We start from the raw sequence: 16,962 nt of genomic DNA on the forward strand, positions 1-16,962 counted from the left end.
GTTCTTGCTCTGGTAGGCCTACATATGCATGATATTGGACTGCCACTAGGTAAAGGTAAAGGTACCCCTGCCCGTACGGGCCAGTCTTGACAGACTCTGGGGTTGTGCGCCCATCTCACTCAAGAGGCCAGGGGCCAGCGCTGTCCAGAGACACTTCCGGGTCACGTGGCCAGCGTGACATCGCTGCTCTGGCCAGAGCCAGAGCCGCACACGGAAACGCCGTTTACCTTCCCGCTGGTAAGCGGTCCCTATTTATCTACTTGCACCCGGAGGTGCTTTCGAACTGCTAGGTTGGCAGGCGCTGGGACCGAGCAGCGGGAGCGCACCCCACCGCAGGGATTCGAACCGCCGACCTTTCGATCGGCAAGTCCTAGGCGCTGAGGCTTTAACCCACAGCGCCACCTGCTGTGGGCAGGACTGCCACTAGTGATAAGCAAATCCAGTTTCTCTGAGTTTCTCATTTTTCCAATCTTAAGTTCAGTTCTTGACATTTCCACATCCGTTTGAGCAGGGCTTTAAAAATAAAATAAAATAAAAAGTTCTTGTGGAAAAGTGTCAGCTTTATAGTGCAAATTTCACCTAATATACATGTTGGTATATAATTTTGCCTAACAGACAAAGGCCACTTTAATGATAAAGTACCATGAGAAGGGGATGTGGGTGGCGCTGTGGGTTAAACCACAGAGCCTAGGACTTGCCGATAAGAAGGTCGATGGTTCAAATCCCTGCGATAGGGTGAGCTCCCGTTGCTTGGTCCCTGCTCATGCCCACCTAGCAGTTCAAAAGCACGTCAAAGTGCAAGTAGATAAATAGGTACCGCTCTGGCGGGAAGGTAAACGGCGTTTCCGTGTGCTGCTCTGATTCGCCAGAAGTGGCTTAGTCATGCTGGCCACATGACCCGGAAGCTGTATGCCGGCTCCCTCGGCCAATAAAGCGAGATGAGCGCTGCAACCCCAGAGTCGGTCACGACTGGACCTAATGATCAGGGGTCCCTTTACCTTTACCAAGAGAAGGGAGAAACTTCAGTTGCCCTTCAGCAGGCGGCAGCAGGAGGCCCCATTAGCTAAAGTGGTGCTTCAGGTTAAGAACAGTTTCAGGTTAAGAACGGACCTCCGGAACAAATTAAGTACTTAACCCGAGGTACCACTGTATGCCACGTGTCTGTTGTTCTAACTCTGGTTTATAGCCACCATTTTAGCAGGACTCCCAAGCCTTTAATACCTTTCTGAGAGGGATAAATTAAGCTGCTGATATCCCTCAGTGCATCTCAAGCGGAATTTGAAATTCTAGGAGCATGGAAGTGCTCCTATAGTTAAGGTGAGTAGCAAAAAGATTCCGTCCTTGTAAACAAAATTCTGTCTTTTAATTTGTTTAAAACTGTATCTTTGTTAAAAGAAAATTTAAAAATGTGGATTGTTTTGATTTTTGACAGGGGCGAACAAGAAATCTTAATACTTAACACATCTGCCTGTTGCCTTGCAACTACTGTCAGAACCAAACACATTGCGTGTGTTCCCTCAAATGCTGTCGAAATTCTGAAATCAATGTCAAAAACTGATATCCAACATTCTGAGAAAATCCGCTGAATGCTCAATACCAGATTCCTAAAAAGGGAATCCTGAGGAGCAAACTCACTTCAGTTTGTGCCACTCGAAATTAAGGATGACTCCTCAGAAAGAGAATGAAGTTAATTGTAGACAATACAACACATGCAATACGTGCTGCTCATCAAACGTTGTCACAATGTTTAAGAAACAGTGTGTAATTCCATATGGCTACACTGCTTGCTGACAATTTCTTGGCCAGGGAGCTCTAATGATGATTGGAGCAGCCTGCCTCAACCGTCAGGAACAAATAACATGGGAGCAGATGCTGCAGCATGTCTGATATGCTGAGAAAATGAGCAGGTGGGATGAAGGTCCGATTGCCTCAGCCTGAAGACCAAAACGAATGAAAAGCAACTCCAGATAGCTTGACGTGTGTAAAGGGCAAGAGGCTATATACTGTTGACATCTCCGCCAGAAGGTCTGACTAGACTGAGTGACGTTACACAGCCATAGTTGCCATATTGCTCAAATAAACACGTCCTCATTAAAATACTGCTGGTTGTTTTGGGGTTTTGTTTTTTAGGGCAGAGGATGACTGATATGCACACCCAGGTCCACTGTTTAGTTTGGTACTGGAACAAGATAAACATTTGATGTAGTGTATGAGAGGCCTTATTTAGTGCTAAGCCAATAACACAACAGTTGCAGCTCTTTGGCTTGTCATAAGTGGCTATCCATTAAAATCCATACGATACCCTCCCTGCTCTACAAGGGTCACTTCCTCTTCCCTCTAAATAGAGGCCTAGGATGGGTCATCCTTGGGCAGTTTCCAGAGTCCAAGCATTCTGCCAGGGTCTACCAGCCTGATATCCCCCCATCTTAAAAACAAACACGCACACACACAAAACAGCTGGGTGTGGGAGCAGGCGTTATATTCTGCCATGATCCCACCTAGCACTCTGGAACTCTCTGGGAGATTCAAACAGCAATGCCTAGCCTACCAGAACTGGTCAGAACAACACTGAAACCTGCCCCTACTTCCACCATCAGATGCACCCACTAGGCCTCATCAAGGTAGGAAAGGATCTACCACGTCTCTTCTGCAACCCAACTTGGGGCATCCAGTTGCCAACGGTGCCAAAGCTCACACTGAAAAGTTGTTATTTGGTAACGTAAGAGAGGAGCTGGCTGTTGGCTTCCCTGTGGTAAGGAAAGAGGATCCTCTGATTAGGTATAAATATTTGCTGAAATCAAATGGATCTGGACTACCAGTAGACTTGGGGACTGTAACTCAATGGTAGAACACCTGCTTTGAATGCAGAAGTACCCAAGTTCATTCCCCTGCCATGTTTTGCTATCCATTTGCAGGCTTGCCATAAGCATCTGGCTGGCCACTTTAGGATTCTGGAGCAGATGGGCCTTTGACTCTTTTTATGTTCTTTGCTTCTCTAGGCAGGGCTGGGAACATTCCCTGCCCCCCAGCTGAGGAGACCAGCCATCAGTCCATGTCAACAATACTGAGCTGGATGGACCAATGTTCTGTTTCAGTATAAGGGGGCTTCCGATATTCCTATGAGCAATTGTGGGAGGGAAAGCTGCACTCTGCACTTCTTTTCAGGGCTGTAACGAAAGCGCATCGGCTAAAATATTTCAATGCTTTTGTGGGGTAGGGTTTACTTTCAGCTAGACCTGTGCCAAACACTCTGCCCTGATTACTCACAAGTTCTTCCCCTGCAAAAGAGGCCTCAACATTTCTGCCTTTTTCTTGGGGCACTTTGAAATTTCTGAAATTTCTGAAATTGCACTTTGATGTCTGTGGGACAGCCTCCCCAGGGGTCTGCACTTCCTGGTCTGAAAAAACCCCTGGGAGAAAGTTGCTTCATGACACTTTTCTGTTAGTTTAACTGAAGCACAAGAAGCCACAAAGGCTGGCTTCCAAGTGCCTGAGATGAGTGCAGTCACAGATATTTTTCTTCTTTCCTTTTTGAAAAGAGAAGTCCTTTTTCACATTTTTGCTGATTTCTTAAGAAGTAAAAACACTTTAAAACAAACAACTGCTGAACACATGGGAGGCAGGACCCCCCTTCCCAAACTTACAGGAAGGACAAGCTGGGGACGCCATTGTGTTTACAGGAAATGCAGGCGGTCAGAGTGCATATCTCTTGAGAGATACCTTCTCCTGGACTTTGATTGAATTGTGGGCACCTGGGAAGGCTGCACAGACCAGACAATGGTGAGATGATTTGTAGAATGAAAGACGAAATACCCTTTCTCAATGACCTCAAAAGTAAGGTAAGTGCAACAAAAACTCTGCACACAAGAATTTCAGTGATGTTTTCTCTCCCCTTTGATAACTTTTGAATGCGGTTTCTTTTCTTATAATTGGAGAATTGTCAGCAAAAAAAGGAAGGATAATTTTCCAGCACTTTGAACAAATTTCTCAAGGATTTATGCCAGCTTTTGCCTACAGACATTGTATGCAGTTGACAGAACCCTGTGCTTGTTTGTAGGCCACAAAAGGTGATTCGGGAGGGGCCAGCTTCTTTCAAAGTATACTTTGCTCCACTAGAAAGGAAAACAAAGGCAAACCATACTTTTAAACTAGTAGCTTAAATTGTTATTATGGTTACATCCAAACTGAAAGAAATCCAGTTATCCCTGTTGAGTTCTTTAAAAAAAGGGCAACATAATTATTATTGTCTTATTGCAACAAAACAGATAATTACGCCCTGCAATTCTGCCACTGGTAATTCTACATAATTTGTTCCAAATCTGCCTTTTGACACGTGTAAGAAAAGAGAAAAAGAGGGAGTTGTTTTCAGGGAACATCCTGGGAACCACTATAAAGTAAATAAATGCTGGTGAATTCCCTGTTCCATACACTTTTGAAATACAGGAAGTAGGCAATATGAAACCGTGTGTGTGTTCAGCAGCCAAAAAATAAAAAATAAACACTATAAAGTGCAGAGTTGAGGCTAGATCAATTTAAATGCTAAAAAAGAAAAAAGACGGCAAATGTTTTGCCTTCAGTGGTCACTACAGCAATGTTAATTCTGGGCTGAAACATGTGCCGTTCATTAATCGGACTTCACATGCATGCAAATTTCATAGGTGGCTGGATAAAGGAAAAGCAGAAGATCTCAAGAAAGATTTCACTAAAGTTAACTTCTTCTAAGAGTCTTTTGCCACAATCTGTGCACACTGGCATTTAACACAGAGGCATATCCTTATCTGCTGAGCTGCCTGGAAGAGTCTTCCAGCAAACAATGCCGAGCGACTCTGCCTGGAGCCACTTCGTTGCTGGGTTGGGTTTTCATCAGTATGCAGATGATACCCAGCTCTACCTCTTTCAAATCAGAACCAGTGAAGGCAGTGAAGGTCCTGTGTGAGTGTCTGGAGGCGGTTGGAGGATGGATGGCGGCTAACAGATTGAGGTTGAATCCTGACATGACAGAAGTACTGTTTTTGGGGGACAGGAGGCGGGCAGGTGTGGAAGACTCCGTGGTCCTGAATGGGGTAACTGTGCCCCTGAAGGACCAGGTGCACAGCCTGGGAGTCATTTTGGACTCACAGCTGTCCATGGAGGCACAGGTCAATTCTGTGTCCAGGGCAGCTGTTTACCAGCTCCACCTGGTATGCAGGCTGAGACCCTATCTGCCCACGGACTGTCTCGCCACTGTGGTGCATGCTCTAGTTATCTCCCACTTGGACTACTGCAATGCACTCTACGTGGGGCTACCTTTGAAGGTGACCCAGAAACTACAACTAATTCAGAATGCGGCAGCTAGACTGGTGACTGGGAGCGGCTGCCGAGACCACATAACACCAGTCCTGAAAGACCTACATTGGCTCCCAGTATGTTTCCAAGCACAATTCAAAGTGTTGGAGCTGACTTTTAAAGCCCTAAACGGCCTCGGTCCAGGATACCTGAAGGAGCGTCTCCACCCCCATCGTTCTGCCCTGAGGTCCAGTGCTGAGGGCCTTCTCATGGTTCCCTCACTGCAAAAAGCCAAGTTACAGGGAACCAGGAAGAGAGCCTTCTCGGTAGTGGCACCCGCCCTGTGGAACGCCCTCCCACCAGATGTCAAAGAGAACAATAACTAACAGACTTTTAGAAGATATCTGAAGGCAGCCCTCTTTAGGGAAGCTTTTAATGTTTGATGGACCACTGTATTTTAATACTTTATTGGAAGCCACCCAGAGTGGCTGGGGAAACCCAGCCAGATGTGTGGGATATAAACAATAAATTATTATTATTATTATTATTATTATTATTATTATTATTATTACATATGCAGCTGGATCAAGGCCAGAGATTTCAATGGGAGGGTTGGTTGTGTGTGTGCCCAGCCTTTCCCAACTGAGCCGATGTTTACAGCCAGATCCTATGCATATTGACTTGGGAGTACATCCCTTTGAACGGAATTAAACAACATCCCAAGTAACTGCTAAGAAGGTTACAGTCATAACCTGTGCCCCTTTTCATTTTTTATTCTCTTCAATTCTCAAAAATATCCATTGTAGCTCATTTTAGCATGCTCCCCATATTTCCATATTTTTCATTCATTGCACACCATTTTTATTTTGTTTTTGTCCATTTGACATGAGGAGGGAGCCACCATATTCAGATTTGGAGAATAGGGGATAGTGGCATTTAGTAGCTGTCAGAGCTGCCCCTAGGTCCCAGCTCACAGAGGACCAACGCCAGGCAGTCGTTATGTACAAAAGTCTTTATTGAAGTTCAGTTTCCATTTCAAAGCCGCAGCGCGCAGCTCTACGTCTTAAACCCTAGACCGGCGAAGCTCCGTCTGAATCTCCTCCCCTCTGACACCAGTTTAAGATCCTAGCCCTGCTCCACCTCTTCCTCTCCTCTCTCCTCCTCTGGGTCCTCCTGCCCACTGGGGCATTCACCATTCTGGACTCTTCTGACGCTGAGTCGCCTGACTCCTCCCCCTGCCTCCTGCGGGCTTTAGGACCTGGTTCCCAATCCTCGTTCTCTGCTGTCCCGCGCTCCTGTACATTTGAACTTGGCTCTCGCGCCAACCCCATGATCCTCCTCCTGACCGTTACACTGCTTCTATCACTGCTTCCTTCCTTCTGGAAGCTGGCTGGACGTGACCTCCCCTCCGTTGCCTGACTCTCCGATGTAGGCGTGGTCAACCCTGACTCATCTTCTCTCCCTGGTGGTGAATACGCTGGCCCCGATACCTGGGACTCCTCCCCCCCACTACGCTCTGGTGGGGAAGCTGGTCCTGATCTCCAACTGCTGCTCTGGGAGTCCCCGCTGGCCCCTTGTTTCTGGATTGTCGCCCTTGGGCCCCCCCTTGCCCTGGCCACCGGCGCCCCCTTCTGTGAATCTTCCGATTCGCTGGAGAGGCTCATGGAATCTCTCGGGCTACTGTCATCTTCTCCTACGCTGCCCTCGGATTGCTCCCCCTCGCTCTCCATCTCCTCCCTTCCCTGTGCTCCCGCTCTTGAGTCCCTGACAGTACCTGATACTTCCAAGGGGCCTTTCATGTCTTTCTATTATAGATGACTGTATTTTTCCTGTTTTCAGTATAGTTCTCTTGTGCAATACATTTATTCACGGTTAGTACAATACTAAGCAGGCAGAGCCATCCAGCATGACCAAAGGCCAAGGATGATGTGAGTTGAAGTTCACCTTTTAGTTATGGAGAACATTGTCAGGAATGTTCATTCTTGGAATTAGATTCAGTGTTCACTTTATGTGAATATAATTTTAGAAGCTCCATGACAGTTACTTAGCTGGGAAATATTTATGATGGTACTAGCAGTTCAGGTAATTCCAATCCCTTCTTCCCTCCCCCAAACACAACATTAGTAAACTCTTAAATACTCCCCAAAGATCTTCTCTTTTCTTGGCAGGGACATGAAACTCTCATTAGTGTCAGCAAGGGTCGTGGTCATATATCAGGAGCTGAAGAACTCTAAATAAATTAATTGGATTCCCCACATCACTCACCCTCTTCAGTGAATGGGGGCTATTCAGATTCATGCATGTTTTGTTTTCAAAGCTAAGGCACCCAGTGTCGTTTCATGGAAGATGTAGGGTGGATGGGCTACCAGCTTGGATGGTTTTAAAAGGCATTTTAACAAAGTTGTGGAGGATGAGCCTGTTGGTGGTTATTGTGCTGGGAAACACAAGTGGGCAGGAACTGTGATGTTTCTGGTTCCAGCAAACCATACTAAGGATGAGGAATAGTTTTATGGAAGAAGCTGTATTCAGCAGTGCTTCAAATACCCTCTGCTAGAACTGAAAATCAAAGCCTAAGGAACTCTTTGCTCTCTTACTTTTAAGGCTTGCCAGGTTCTGGGACATGGAGGGTCCGGAATGCTTTCTAATGACAACATGTCAGCTGGGTGTTGCTCCGGCTCTCCCACGATTTCCCAACTTTCCCCCTCATCTGCCTTTGAGCTGCTACCTCCCTCACCCCCCTGTTGTTAAATCTATACAGTGGTACCTCTGGTTGCGAATGGGATCCGTTCCAGAGGCCCATTCACAACATGAGCAGAACGCAACCCGAATCTGCGCGTGTGCGGGTCACGATTTGCCACTTCTGCGCATGCGCGTGATGTCATTTTGCTCGTCTGCACATGCGCAAGTGGCGAAACCCGGAAGTAACCCTTTCCAGTACTTCCGGGTCGCCGTGGGACACAACCTGAAAACGCCCAACCTGAAGCAAACGTAACGCAACCTGAAGCAAACAGTATGACTGTACTGTCCTTCTCTTCCTCCTCCCTGGAAGGGTCAGGATGGGGAGGCGGTCTCCACTGTTCCTCTTCTGCCCAGTCCCTGACACCAACATGGTTGATTCCACCCTGGCTTCATAGGCTGGATCAGTCCGGGACCTGATCCATGTCTTTGGTAAGAGCACCATACCTGCTGCATCTTTCACCCCCTTCGACCCATTCCTACTTGTCCCATCTCTACATTAGAATGTCTTCAGGTGCACCCCAAAAGCAATCTTGGTTGTACACATGGCCACAGTGAAACATTACTCCCATAAATAAAGAACATTTAATCATGGGCGTGATTGTGTCATGGCAATGACACAGTGCTTTATATATGCACACAAGAGCACTGGTCATGTAGGGAGCAATGGAAAGATGCAAATATATGGAAAGAATGGGAAGCTCAGATAAACCGCCCATGAAGTATTTCTGGGATTGATTTTGCAGATTCTCCTGGTTAATTCAGAATATGAGAGGAGTGAAGAGGGAAACAGAGGAACAATAAAGGAAGAGAATAGGAGATATTCTCTCACCCCCTCAAATAGATGTGGTCACTGTGGCGATCACACAGGGTCCCCGGATGCTTCACCGTCTATTGATCCCTGTGCCACCACTTTATTTCTCGCTGCCGCCACCTACGCCCTACCTGGTACAATACTGAGTCGAGTCAGGGCTAAATTGGAACATAAACTTCTGTTTATTTATTGCAGTTTAACAAGCACGTGGTTTCATAAATGGTATCGGTCAATTACAATCATGGGGTGCCTATCCAGACCTATAACTTCCGCTACTTGCTCTCACTCACTAAACCACCTCTCTGTTATTTACTTGTCTTCCTAGCTCCTAACTGTTCCTGACTCAGCTTATTTCGCCACACTAACTCAACCTCCCCACAGACTCTATCCCAATTCACTCCCACTCCAACCAACCACCCAACTCCCAACGAACTCCTCCTTTTGCTCCTCCCAGAGCTGGTTTTATAGTCCCTCTGGCTCCACCCCCCTGGGTCCTGATTGGGTAACCTGTTTAATTATTTCTCCTCCAGCACTCTCATATGTACGTCACAGTCACCAAGGCATTTATGCTGCCTGCAGTGGGGCCCCAGCACAAACAACTGTCCCTCCCTTTCTGCTAGCATTTGGGGGGCATGAGTGGCTGTGAGTTCCGGGGTGGGGGAAGCCAGGCAAGTCATCAAATCTGCTGAGCTCCCCTGGGTGTATAGGCCCTGGCAAATGCCCCAGTAGGCCAAGTGCAGATTCCAGGCCTGGTGTCCAAGGTACGAATAGAAGGCATGCTGAAGCTAAGCAGGCCCGGATCTGGTCACCATCTTTGGACCACTTGTACACCACCCTTAGTCCGTAATTTATTTATTTTTAAAGCAGGATATAAACCTAAGAGAATAAATAATTAAAACGCGTATTAAATTAACATATACAATCAGTGCAGATTTTTGCACATTCCCTAAGGCAACTGATTCGTGAAGACAGACTGGCAAAAACACAGGTACAAAGAAAGAGGGAGGGATATATATGTCTGAGAGAGAAAGAGAGAGAGATTTAAAGATGATTTTGGATGTCATATTGGAACCGAAACCCTCCTTGAACTGGCTGTGGAGCTCTTTTAATCTCAGCTACTTGAGCGTTTTTCTGACCCGCTAGAGCAAATAGCTTCTAAGGTTACCCGAGGATCGGATTTTGTTTTGTTTCTTTTAAGTGGGAGAGCATTACAGGTCTTCTCCATGGTACAGTGATCATTGTTCTGCACAATCGAGGTTCACTGCTGTGAAAGCTAAGCTCCTGTTTCAAATCTACTGTGGTCTGAGAAAGCCACCACTTTAATAATGCCCTGGCTGTGATGCTAGCAAAACATTATCAATTTAGGCCTTAAATTTTGAAGTACCAGGAGGCTATATTGACAGAGGAGGGGGGGAGTAGTCCTGTCTGTGATCTTATTTAAACAGTGAGCAACGGACTTGATGCCAAGGCCAGCTTCAGCTTTCAGGGGGTATGATCAACTCACCCGCCCAATGCAGCAACATCCTTTTCCTCTGCTGTTGCTGCCATTGGGGAGGCAGCAACACGAATGATTGGCTCCTCCAGCTTGACCAGCCATCATGGAGCTGAGTTTGGCTCTCATTCAAAAGTAGCAGTGCCTATTGGGATATTCCGTTCCATCTTAAGGGACAGGCATGATTGTTGTGTGTCACATGTCTGTTTACACTCCAGTACAGCTTGCTGGGAACATCCGTTTGTATATAGCTTTTGCTTATGCTGCTTGCTTGGACACAAAAGAGAGAAGACATGTTTTCCACTTGTCCTGATGTATGCTGAATAAACTGCTTGTAAATATTCTCAACACAGCCTCTCCCCGCCACTTCTGTTGCGCAGCGTTATTTACTCTGCTGAGTTGTGTGCTCTAGCTTCTGAAGGCGTCTGAAGCTAGGGTCACAGTTTCATGCTGATCCAAGGACTGGAGATCACCTGGCACACCGGCCAGTGGGCTGGGGTCAGCTGGGGGCCTGCCAATTGCCCCCGATTCCTTGGCTGCATTCCAACTGTGCTTCCCGCCCCCCACTATCTGAATATCATGTTTGACCTGGTTTATCTTTAGTTCAACCTCGAGAGTGCCTATCTCTCGAGTGTATATGAAAGTTTTTAATGCCTGATGTTTCATTATGCTTATATATTTCTTGAAGCTGCCCAGACTGGATGGGCAGGGTACAAATAAAAAAATCATCATCAACTGAGTGAGTTTAACATGGCCGGATAAACTTTATGCAAATATATGCAAATAATTTATTATATTCATGCAAATATGTGCAAATAATTTGATGAATTCATGCAAATATATGCAAAATATTTATAAGTTACTTATATCCAGGTTGATAGCCCAAGAGCAGTTTTCAAAACAGCTTACTCAAGATTTCCATAATATAATCACAGTCCATTGTATTATCAGGAGTAGAAATAGTTTGGTCCACCTGATAATGCCAGGAGCATTACCCAATTTAATCGTTCTGCTCCAGGGGCAGGGCATCTTCTATCACCTCAGGGAAGAACCATAATTTAGTGATCAAGCATCTGACTTAGGAGCAAGAGGTCCCAGCTTCAAAGAGATCTTCCTGAAATCATGGAGATTGGCTGCCAGTCATTGTAGACAGTAGAGGAGACTTAGAGGAGATGTGACAGCCATTTTCAAATATCTCACATGGAGGATAGAGCAAGCTTGTTTTCTCCTGCTCTGAAGGGTAGGACTCAAACCAATGGCTTCAATTTACAAGAAAGGAGATTCCGACTAAACATCAGGGAGAACTTTCTGATGGTAAGAGCTGTTCTCAGTGGAACGGTCTCCCTCGGGAAGTTGTGGACTCTCCTTCCATAGAGGTTTTTAAGCAGAGGTTACAGGGCCATCTGTCATGGATGCTTTAGTTGAGATTCCTCCATTGCAGGGGGTGTGACTAGATGTCCCTTGTGACTCCTTCCAACTCTACAGTTGACTCGGTATAAGGCAGCTTCCTACATTACTCCCCACATTTGTGGAACTCCCAACCAAGGAATATTAATGATTGATCCCATCTTTGTTAGTTTGATATGGCCCTTGAAGAGCTTTTCGTTATCTCAGACCAGTCTTCCCCAAACTGGTTCTTTCCAGATGTTTCAGACTCCAACTCCCATCAGCCCCAATGGTAAGGAAGGGTGTATGGCATTACTGGGATCTCAAAGAGGGAAATGACATCTGGGGAGATTTTCCAAAAGGCGGCACTTTGTCCTGGATCTTAGGCAAAAAAAAAATAGCCCAACAAGTCTTCCCCCCCCCAAAAAAAGCTCAACATCTTCTCTTTTTCAGGGCAACCCTAAAGGATCCAAAACATCTGGATAGCACCAAGCAACCATCAGTTGAATCCTGGTGGGATTTTTTTCACTCTTGTGATACATATCTATTTTGTTTTTTTTAGCCTTTGTTGTTTTAATCATGTCACTGCTGCTGTGAGGATCGCCGCTTTATGAACTGCTGCTGTTTCAATGAATTGTTTTTCTCTATCAGATTTTTCTTTTCTTGGCTTGTTATTTTAACATTGATGCCCTGCAATTGTTATTTCTTCAATTTTTGTTTGTTGTTTTGGTTCTGCACCCTTTTATACATTGTGTGATGTTTAAATCCGCAAGCCCTTGTGCATTCAGGTTGCTGCTGTTTCTAAGAAGGTGGGATAGAATTTATTTTGCAATGGTCTTAATTGCTTCTATTGTTAGCCCTGAGAGTATGATGCTGCAGAGAGTATCGTGCAAGTGTGTAAACAGATAAAGATGCTCACTATTTTGTGTGAGGGATTCCAGTGCATAATGGAAATGGAGGGTTCTGAAATTAAAGTTTATTCAAGCGAACTTTCGCCCTGGTACAACAAAGCCGATTGTGGTTTTTTAAAAAAATAATAATACAGGCTTATTGCAGTTATAACAATGATGGGGCAATACACTGAAAAGCATGGGATGAATGAATGATTAGCAAGAAGATGCATGAACAGCCCACAAGCAAACAGAGATGACTGTTTACTGCCATATAACCTCCACCAGACCACATAATAGTCTAACCTCCCTGTCGGCTTTCTGCAAGGGTGAAAGTTCAATAAACAGGTTGTCCAGAGGACTCTAAATAAATGAAAATGAAAGGCACAGGGGCAGGCCAGCCTATTTCCTCCCCAGTTCAGCTGGCATCCTTGGTCCCTCTCTCCAAAGGTAACAGGAGAAGAGAGCCTTGGTGTTATTTCCATTTTAGCCCGCTAAATTGGGTTTCCCCTTTTTGAAATGCCCGCCTGCCCACAAAGCAACACAAATTCCACACAATGAGATAAGACACTGTGAAACCATTCAACAAGTCGCCGGGGTCCGTGTGCAATGGCAAAGTGTAGCTGAACAATGGCTTGCTAAACAGCAGCACAGTATTAATTGCTAATTATTTCACCAGCCTGTCTGAAATGCAACTCCCCTCCCCAGCCTCCTAAATCAATTTTTAATCCATTTAAACAGCCAAGGAATGCTCAATCACAAAACATGTAATTACAGGGGATTATATCACACCTCCAGCATTTTGGCAACGGGACTCGGTGGCAAAAGATAAAAAAAAGAAAAAGAAAGAAAGAAGGTAGCACCAGATTGTTTTATTCATGAATTTTTCTACTTAACAGCAAAATTGCTAGTTATCGCTACAATGCATTCTTTGTTCAGACTTTTGGCTCCCATTCTTCAGGTTTAGAAATAAGACTTTAAAGTAAACAGAGACGTACAAAAAGGACCCCCGCCCGTACCCTACTCATATCAGCACCATGATAGGGAAGCAAGTAAAGCTAATATTAATTCTAAAAAGGAATTGCAAACATTAGTAAAGTAAATTCCCCCAGGGTATGGCATGGTAGATAGCAATGCTACCTCTATTGCTATCATAGCATTTTTTTTCATGAATATGGTTTTTTGTTTTTTTAATGATGCGGTCTTTGCATAGAATTGAATGAGGTTTTTAAATATATTAAAGAATGAAACCAAGGGATGTAAGATTTATGGCTGATTTCTGCAACCTGTTACATTTTGGACTACAACTCCCATCAGCCCAGCCAGCAATCTAAAACACCTGGAGGTGATAAGTTTGGAGAAGGCTGATTTAGGGTGTGGAGGTGTCCTGGGGTAATTGTGTTTGGTATGGATCTCAACTTCCAAATTCATGGCCCCGCTTGAAATAGTGGGGTGCATGGGGTGTTGGGGGAGTAGTAGTACCTTTGGAGGGGGACATGTTGTGCTCCATCTGGGGTAGTTTGTCCACCTGTGGTCCCCACCCTGCACTTGGCTCTCACCTGTGGCTCCTAGAAGTTGTCAGCATGCAACAGCGGCTACAGCTTTGACTGGTCGACTAAACCAGGTGAGGTTAGGGACTAAGGGGCTTCCCCTGCATGCAAAGACAGACTCTGGTGGATTGAGCAGACAAGACCCATAGTGGTGTTGGGAATTCCATTCCTCCCGTGCTGCAGATGTGTGGGATTGTTACATGTCACATGTCTGTGTTTACATTCCAGCACTGATTGTTGGAGTCTTGTGAGCAGAAATTGAGATACAGTGGTACCTCGGGTTACAGACGCTTCAGGTTACAGACTCTGCTAACCCAGAAATAGTACCTCAGGTTAAGAACTTTGTTTCAGGATGAGAACAGAAATCGTGTGGCGGCAGTGGGAGGCCCCATTAGCTAAGGTACCTCAGGTTAAGAACAGTTTCAGGTTAAGAACGGACCTCCAGAACGAATTACCATAAGTTCTTAACCCGAGGTACCACTGTACACTCTTCCATTCTGTATAGCTATTGCTTTTGCAGTTCTCTCTCCAAGGAAGAAAGACAGAGAGAGAAGCCATGTTTTCTTTGTTCTGTTACATTCGATTTTGTGCACAATAATTTAGGCTTAGATGTTACACCTCAAGGTACAGCTTCCATTTGGACTCTGCTAGTCGTGTGCTCATGTCCTTGTATATGAAGAAAAAGAGTTTGGATTTGATATCCCGCTTTATCACTACCCGAAGGAGTCTCAAAGCAGCTAAAATTCTCCTTTCCCCTCCTCCCCCACAACAAACACTCTGTGAGGTGAGTGGGGCTGAGAGATTTCAGAGAAGTGTGACTAGCAGCTGCATGTGGAGGTGCGGAGACGCGAACCCGGTTCACCAGATTACAAGTCTACCACTCTTAACCACTACACCACACTGGCTCTGAGTCACATCAGCGTGACGGGACACCGGAGTGATGAATCCCGGGCGACGCTGCGTTGGGGTGGAAAGGCACCAGCCTCGGCGTTATCAACCAACAAGTGGGTCCAATTTTGTAGAGGGAAGTGAGGGACAGTTGGGGCTTGTCAACATGGGAAGGTAGCACATCTAGAAGAAGGAAAGCTCCTAAACCTTCACTGCCTTGCTGGATATCTTCAGGAGCAGAAAAGGCTAAAGAGTAAACCCTACACAAATCTGTAGTCCCTAAGACGGCTGGATGGCGCCTTGTACACCTCCTTCTAGCAACTCCTGCAGCCAAGCTGGTGCCAAATCTCCTGCTCTGCTTTCTTTGGACCACATCAGTGTGGCCCAGAAGGAGGCCTTGTCGTCTGGGAATCCCAGAACACACTGCCCAGGCTTGTGTCTGGAGGAGGTCACTTCAGTGCTGCTAATGCAGCAGTTTGACTCCTCCCCAAGGCGTACCCCATTGTCTCTCGAGACAGACAGATGCCAACAATTTGCAAGCAGTGAATTTGGGGGACACTTTTCAGGACAAAAAAGATGGGGGACTTCGTGTAAGAGGTTTGGACAGCATTATTTTTCAGATCTTTTAGGTGGGAATCTTCTTGGCAGTTGCTGTCTAGTGGCCACCATTCTCCCCCCCCCCAAAAAAAAAGTCTCTGGATGCAGGGAGAGTTGGGGTAAGAAAGAGCTCTCCAGCTGTGTTGGACAGCCACTCCCCCAGCTGGTGACACCCCAAAAGATACTTTTTAAAAAAAGAAGACTCACAGTTGCAGCCTACTCAAATGTTAACCTCCCTCAATCCCTTAGAAATGGTCCTCCTTTCCAAATTGCCTCCAGGTTTCCTTCCAATCCCCCCCCCCACCCGCATTCAAACCTTCTCTGTTGCTGCACCCAGATTTTGAACTCCCTAGCATCTAGTCCAGCAACCTGTTCTCACAGTGACCTGAAAGAGAATCACAAATTGGGAGAGCCCTGTGACACTCAGGTCCTCCTTCTCTGGTTCCTATAAGCATCCAGTTGGCCACTGTAAGAATAGGATGCTGGAAAACCCAGCAAGGCCCTATTTATGATCTTGTGCTTCCTTGACTTGAAGAAGAGTAAAAACACAGACTTTCTCTTTTCTTTTGTGGCATTTGAAATGCTGATTTTAGGTCTGGTTCCAGAAAACACTGGAAAGATTCTTGATCATATATGCCGTGCGGGAAAAGAAAAGGGGCCAAAGTGGTCAATAATTGGCATAAGAGATAGGAATTATTAAACACACATATACTTGTTTTTAAAAAGAATTGGTGCAGACAGATATCTTTGCAAGCCACAGAGTGACTTCCAGATTTATAACAGATAATATTATGTAATATATAGCTTTCCAGGCTGCTACAGGAACACTAATCAAATAAACCATATAGGCTCCATTCCTATATCCACTTACTTTGGAGTAAGCCACATTGAACTCAGTATGTCTTACTTCTTAGTAGACGTGTGCAGGATTGTGTTGTAAAACATACTTTTTGCCAATGAACAGTATCTCTGTGTGTGTATTCGAGCAAGAAAAAAGATGTTTTTCTTGGCTAATCGAGACTCTGCAGCTACTTATGTTTAGGGGAAATGATAATTTAATGCATTCATAGGAGTTGTAGCCTGGCCTTCTCCCTCATTCCGAGTTACAGGAAATGTTCTTACTGAATGGGATTCTGAATACCAAGGAGTCAAACTGAAAGGCAGATACTGAAATGTTGTGATCTGATTTATACAACCACAACCATGCAGAAGAGAACTACAACCCAAAAACTTGGTGCATGCAACTGCTTGATCTAGTTATATACACCAATACAGACTAACCCATTGCCTTTAAATAAAACTCATCAACTTGGGGATTCTTTAGCTGCGATTCCTGCATTCTGT

The 16,962-nt window shown here is 45.4% G+C and overlaps 1 long non-coding RNA gene across 1 annotated transcript in view; it reads left to right on the forward strand.

Moving 5' to 3' along the window:
- The first annotated feature begins 2,550 nt into the window (after nt 1–2,550).
- LOC310842157 overlaps nt 2,551–16,962 on the forward strand; it is a 35,142-nt gene continuing 20,730 nt past the window's right edge. Inside the window, exon 1 of the long non-coding RNA XR_014562943.1 lies at nt 2,551–2,621. This is a non-coding gene — a long non-coding RNA (uncharacterized lncRNA). The remainder of the gene's footprint in view (nt 2,622–16,962) is intronic.

Source organism: Podarcis gaigeae, assembly GCF_964106915.1.
Source record: "Podarcis gaigeae genome assembly, chromosome: 3".
In the NCBI taxonomy this organism is placed as follows: Eukaryota; Metazoa; Chordata; class Lepidosauria; order Squamata; family Lacertidae; genus Podarcis; species Podarcis gaigeae.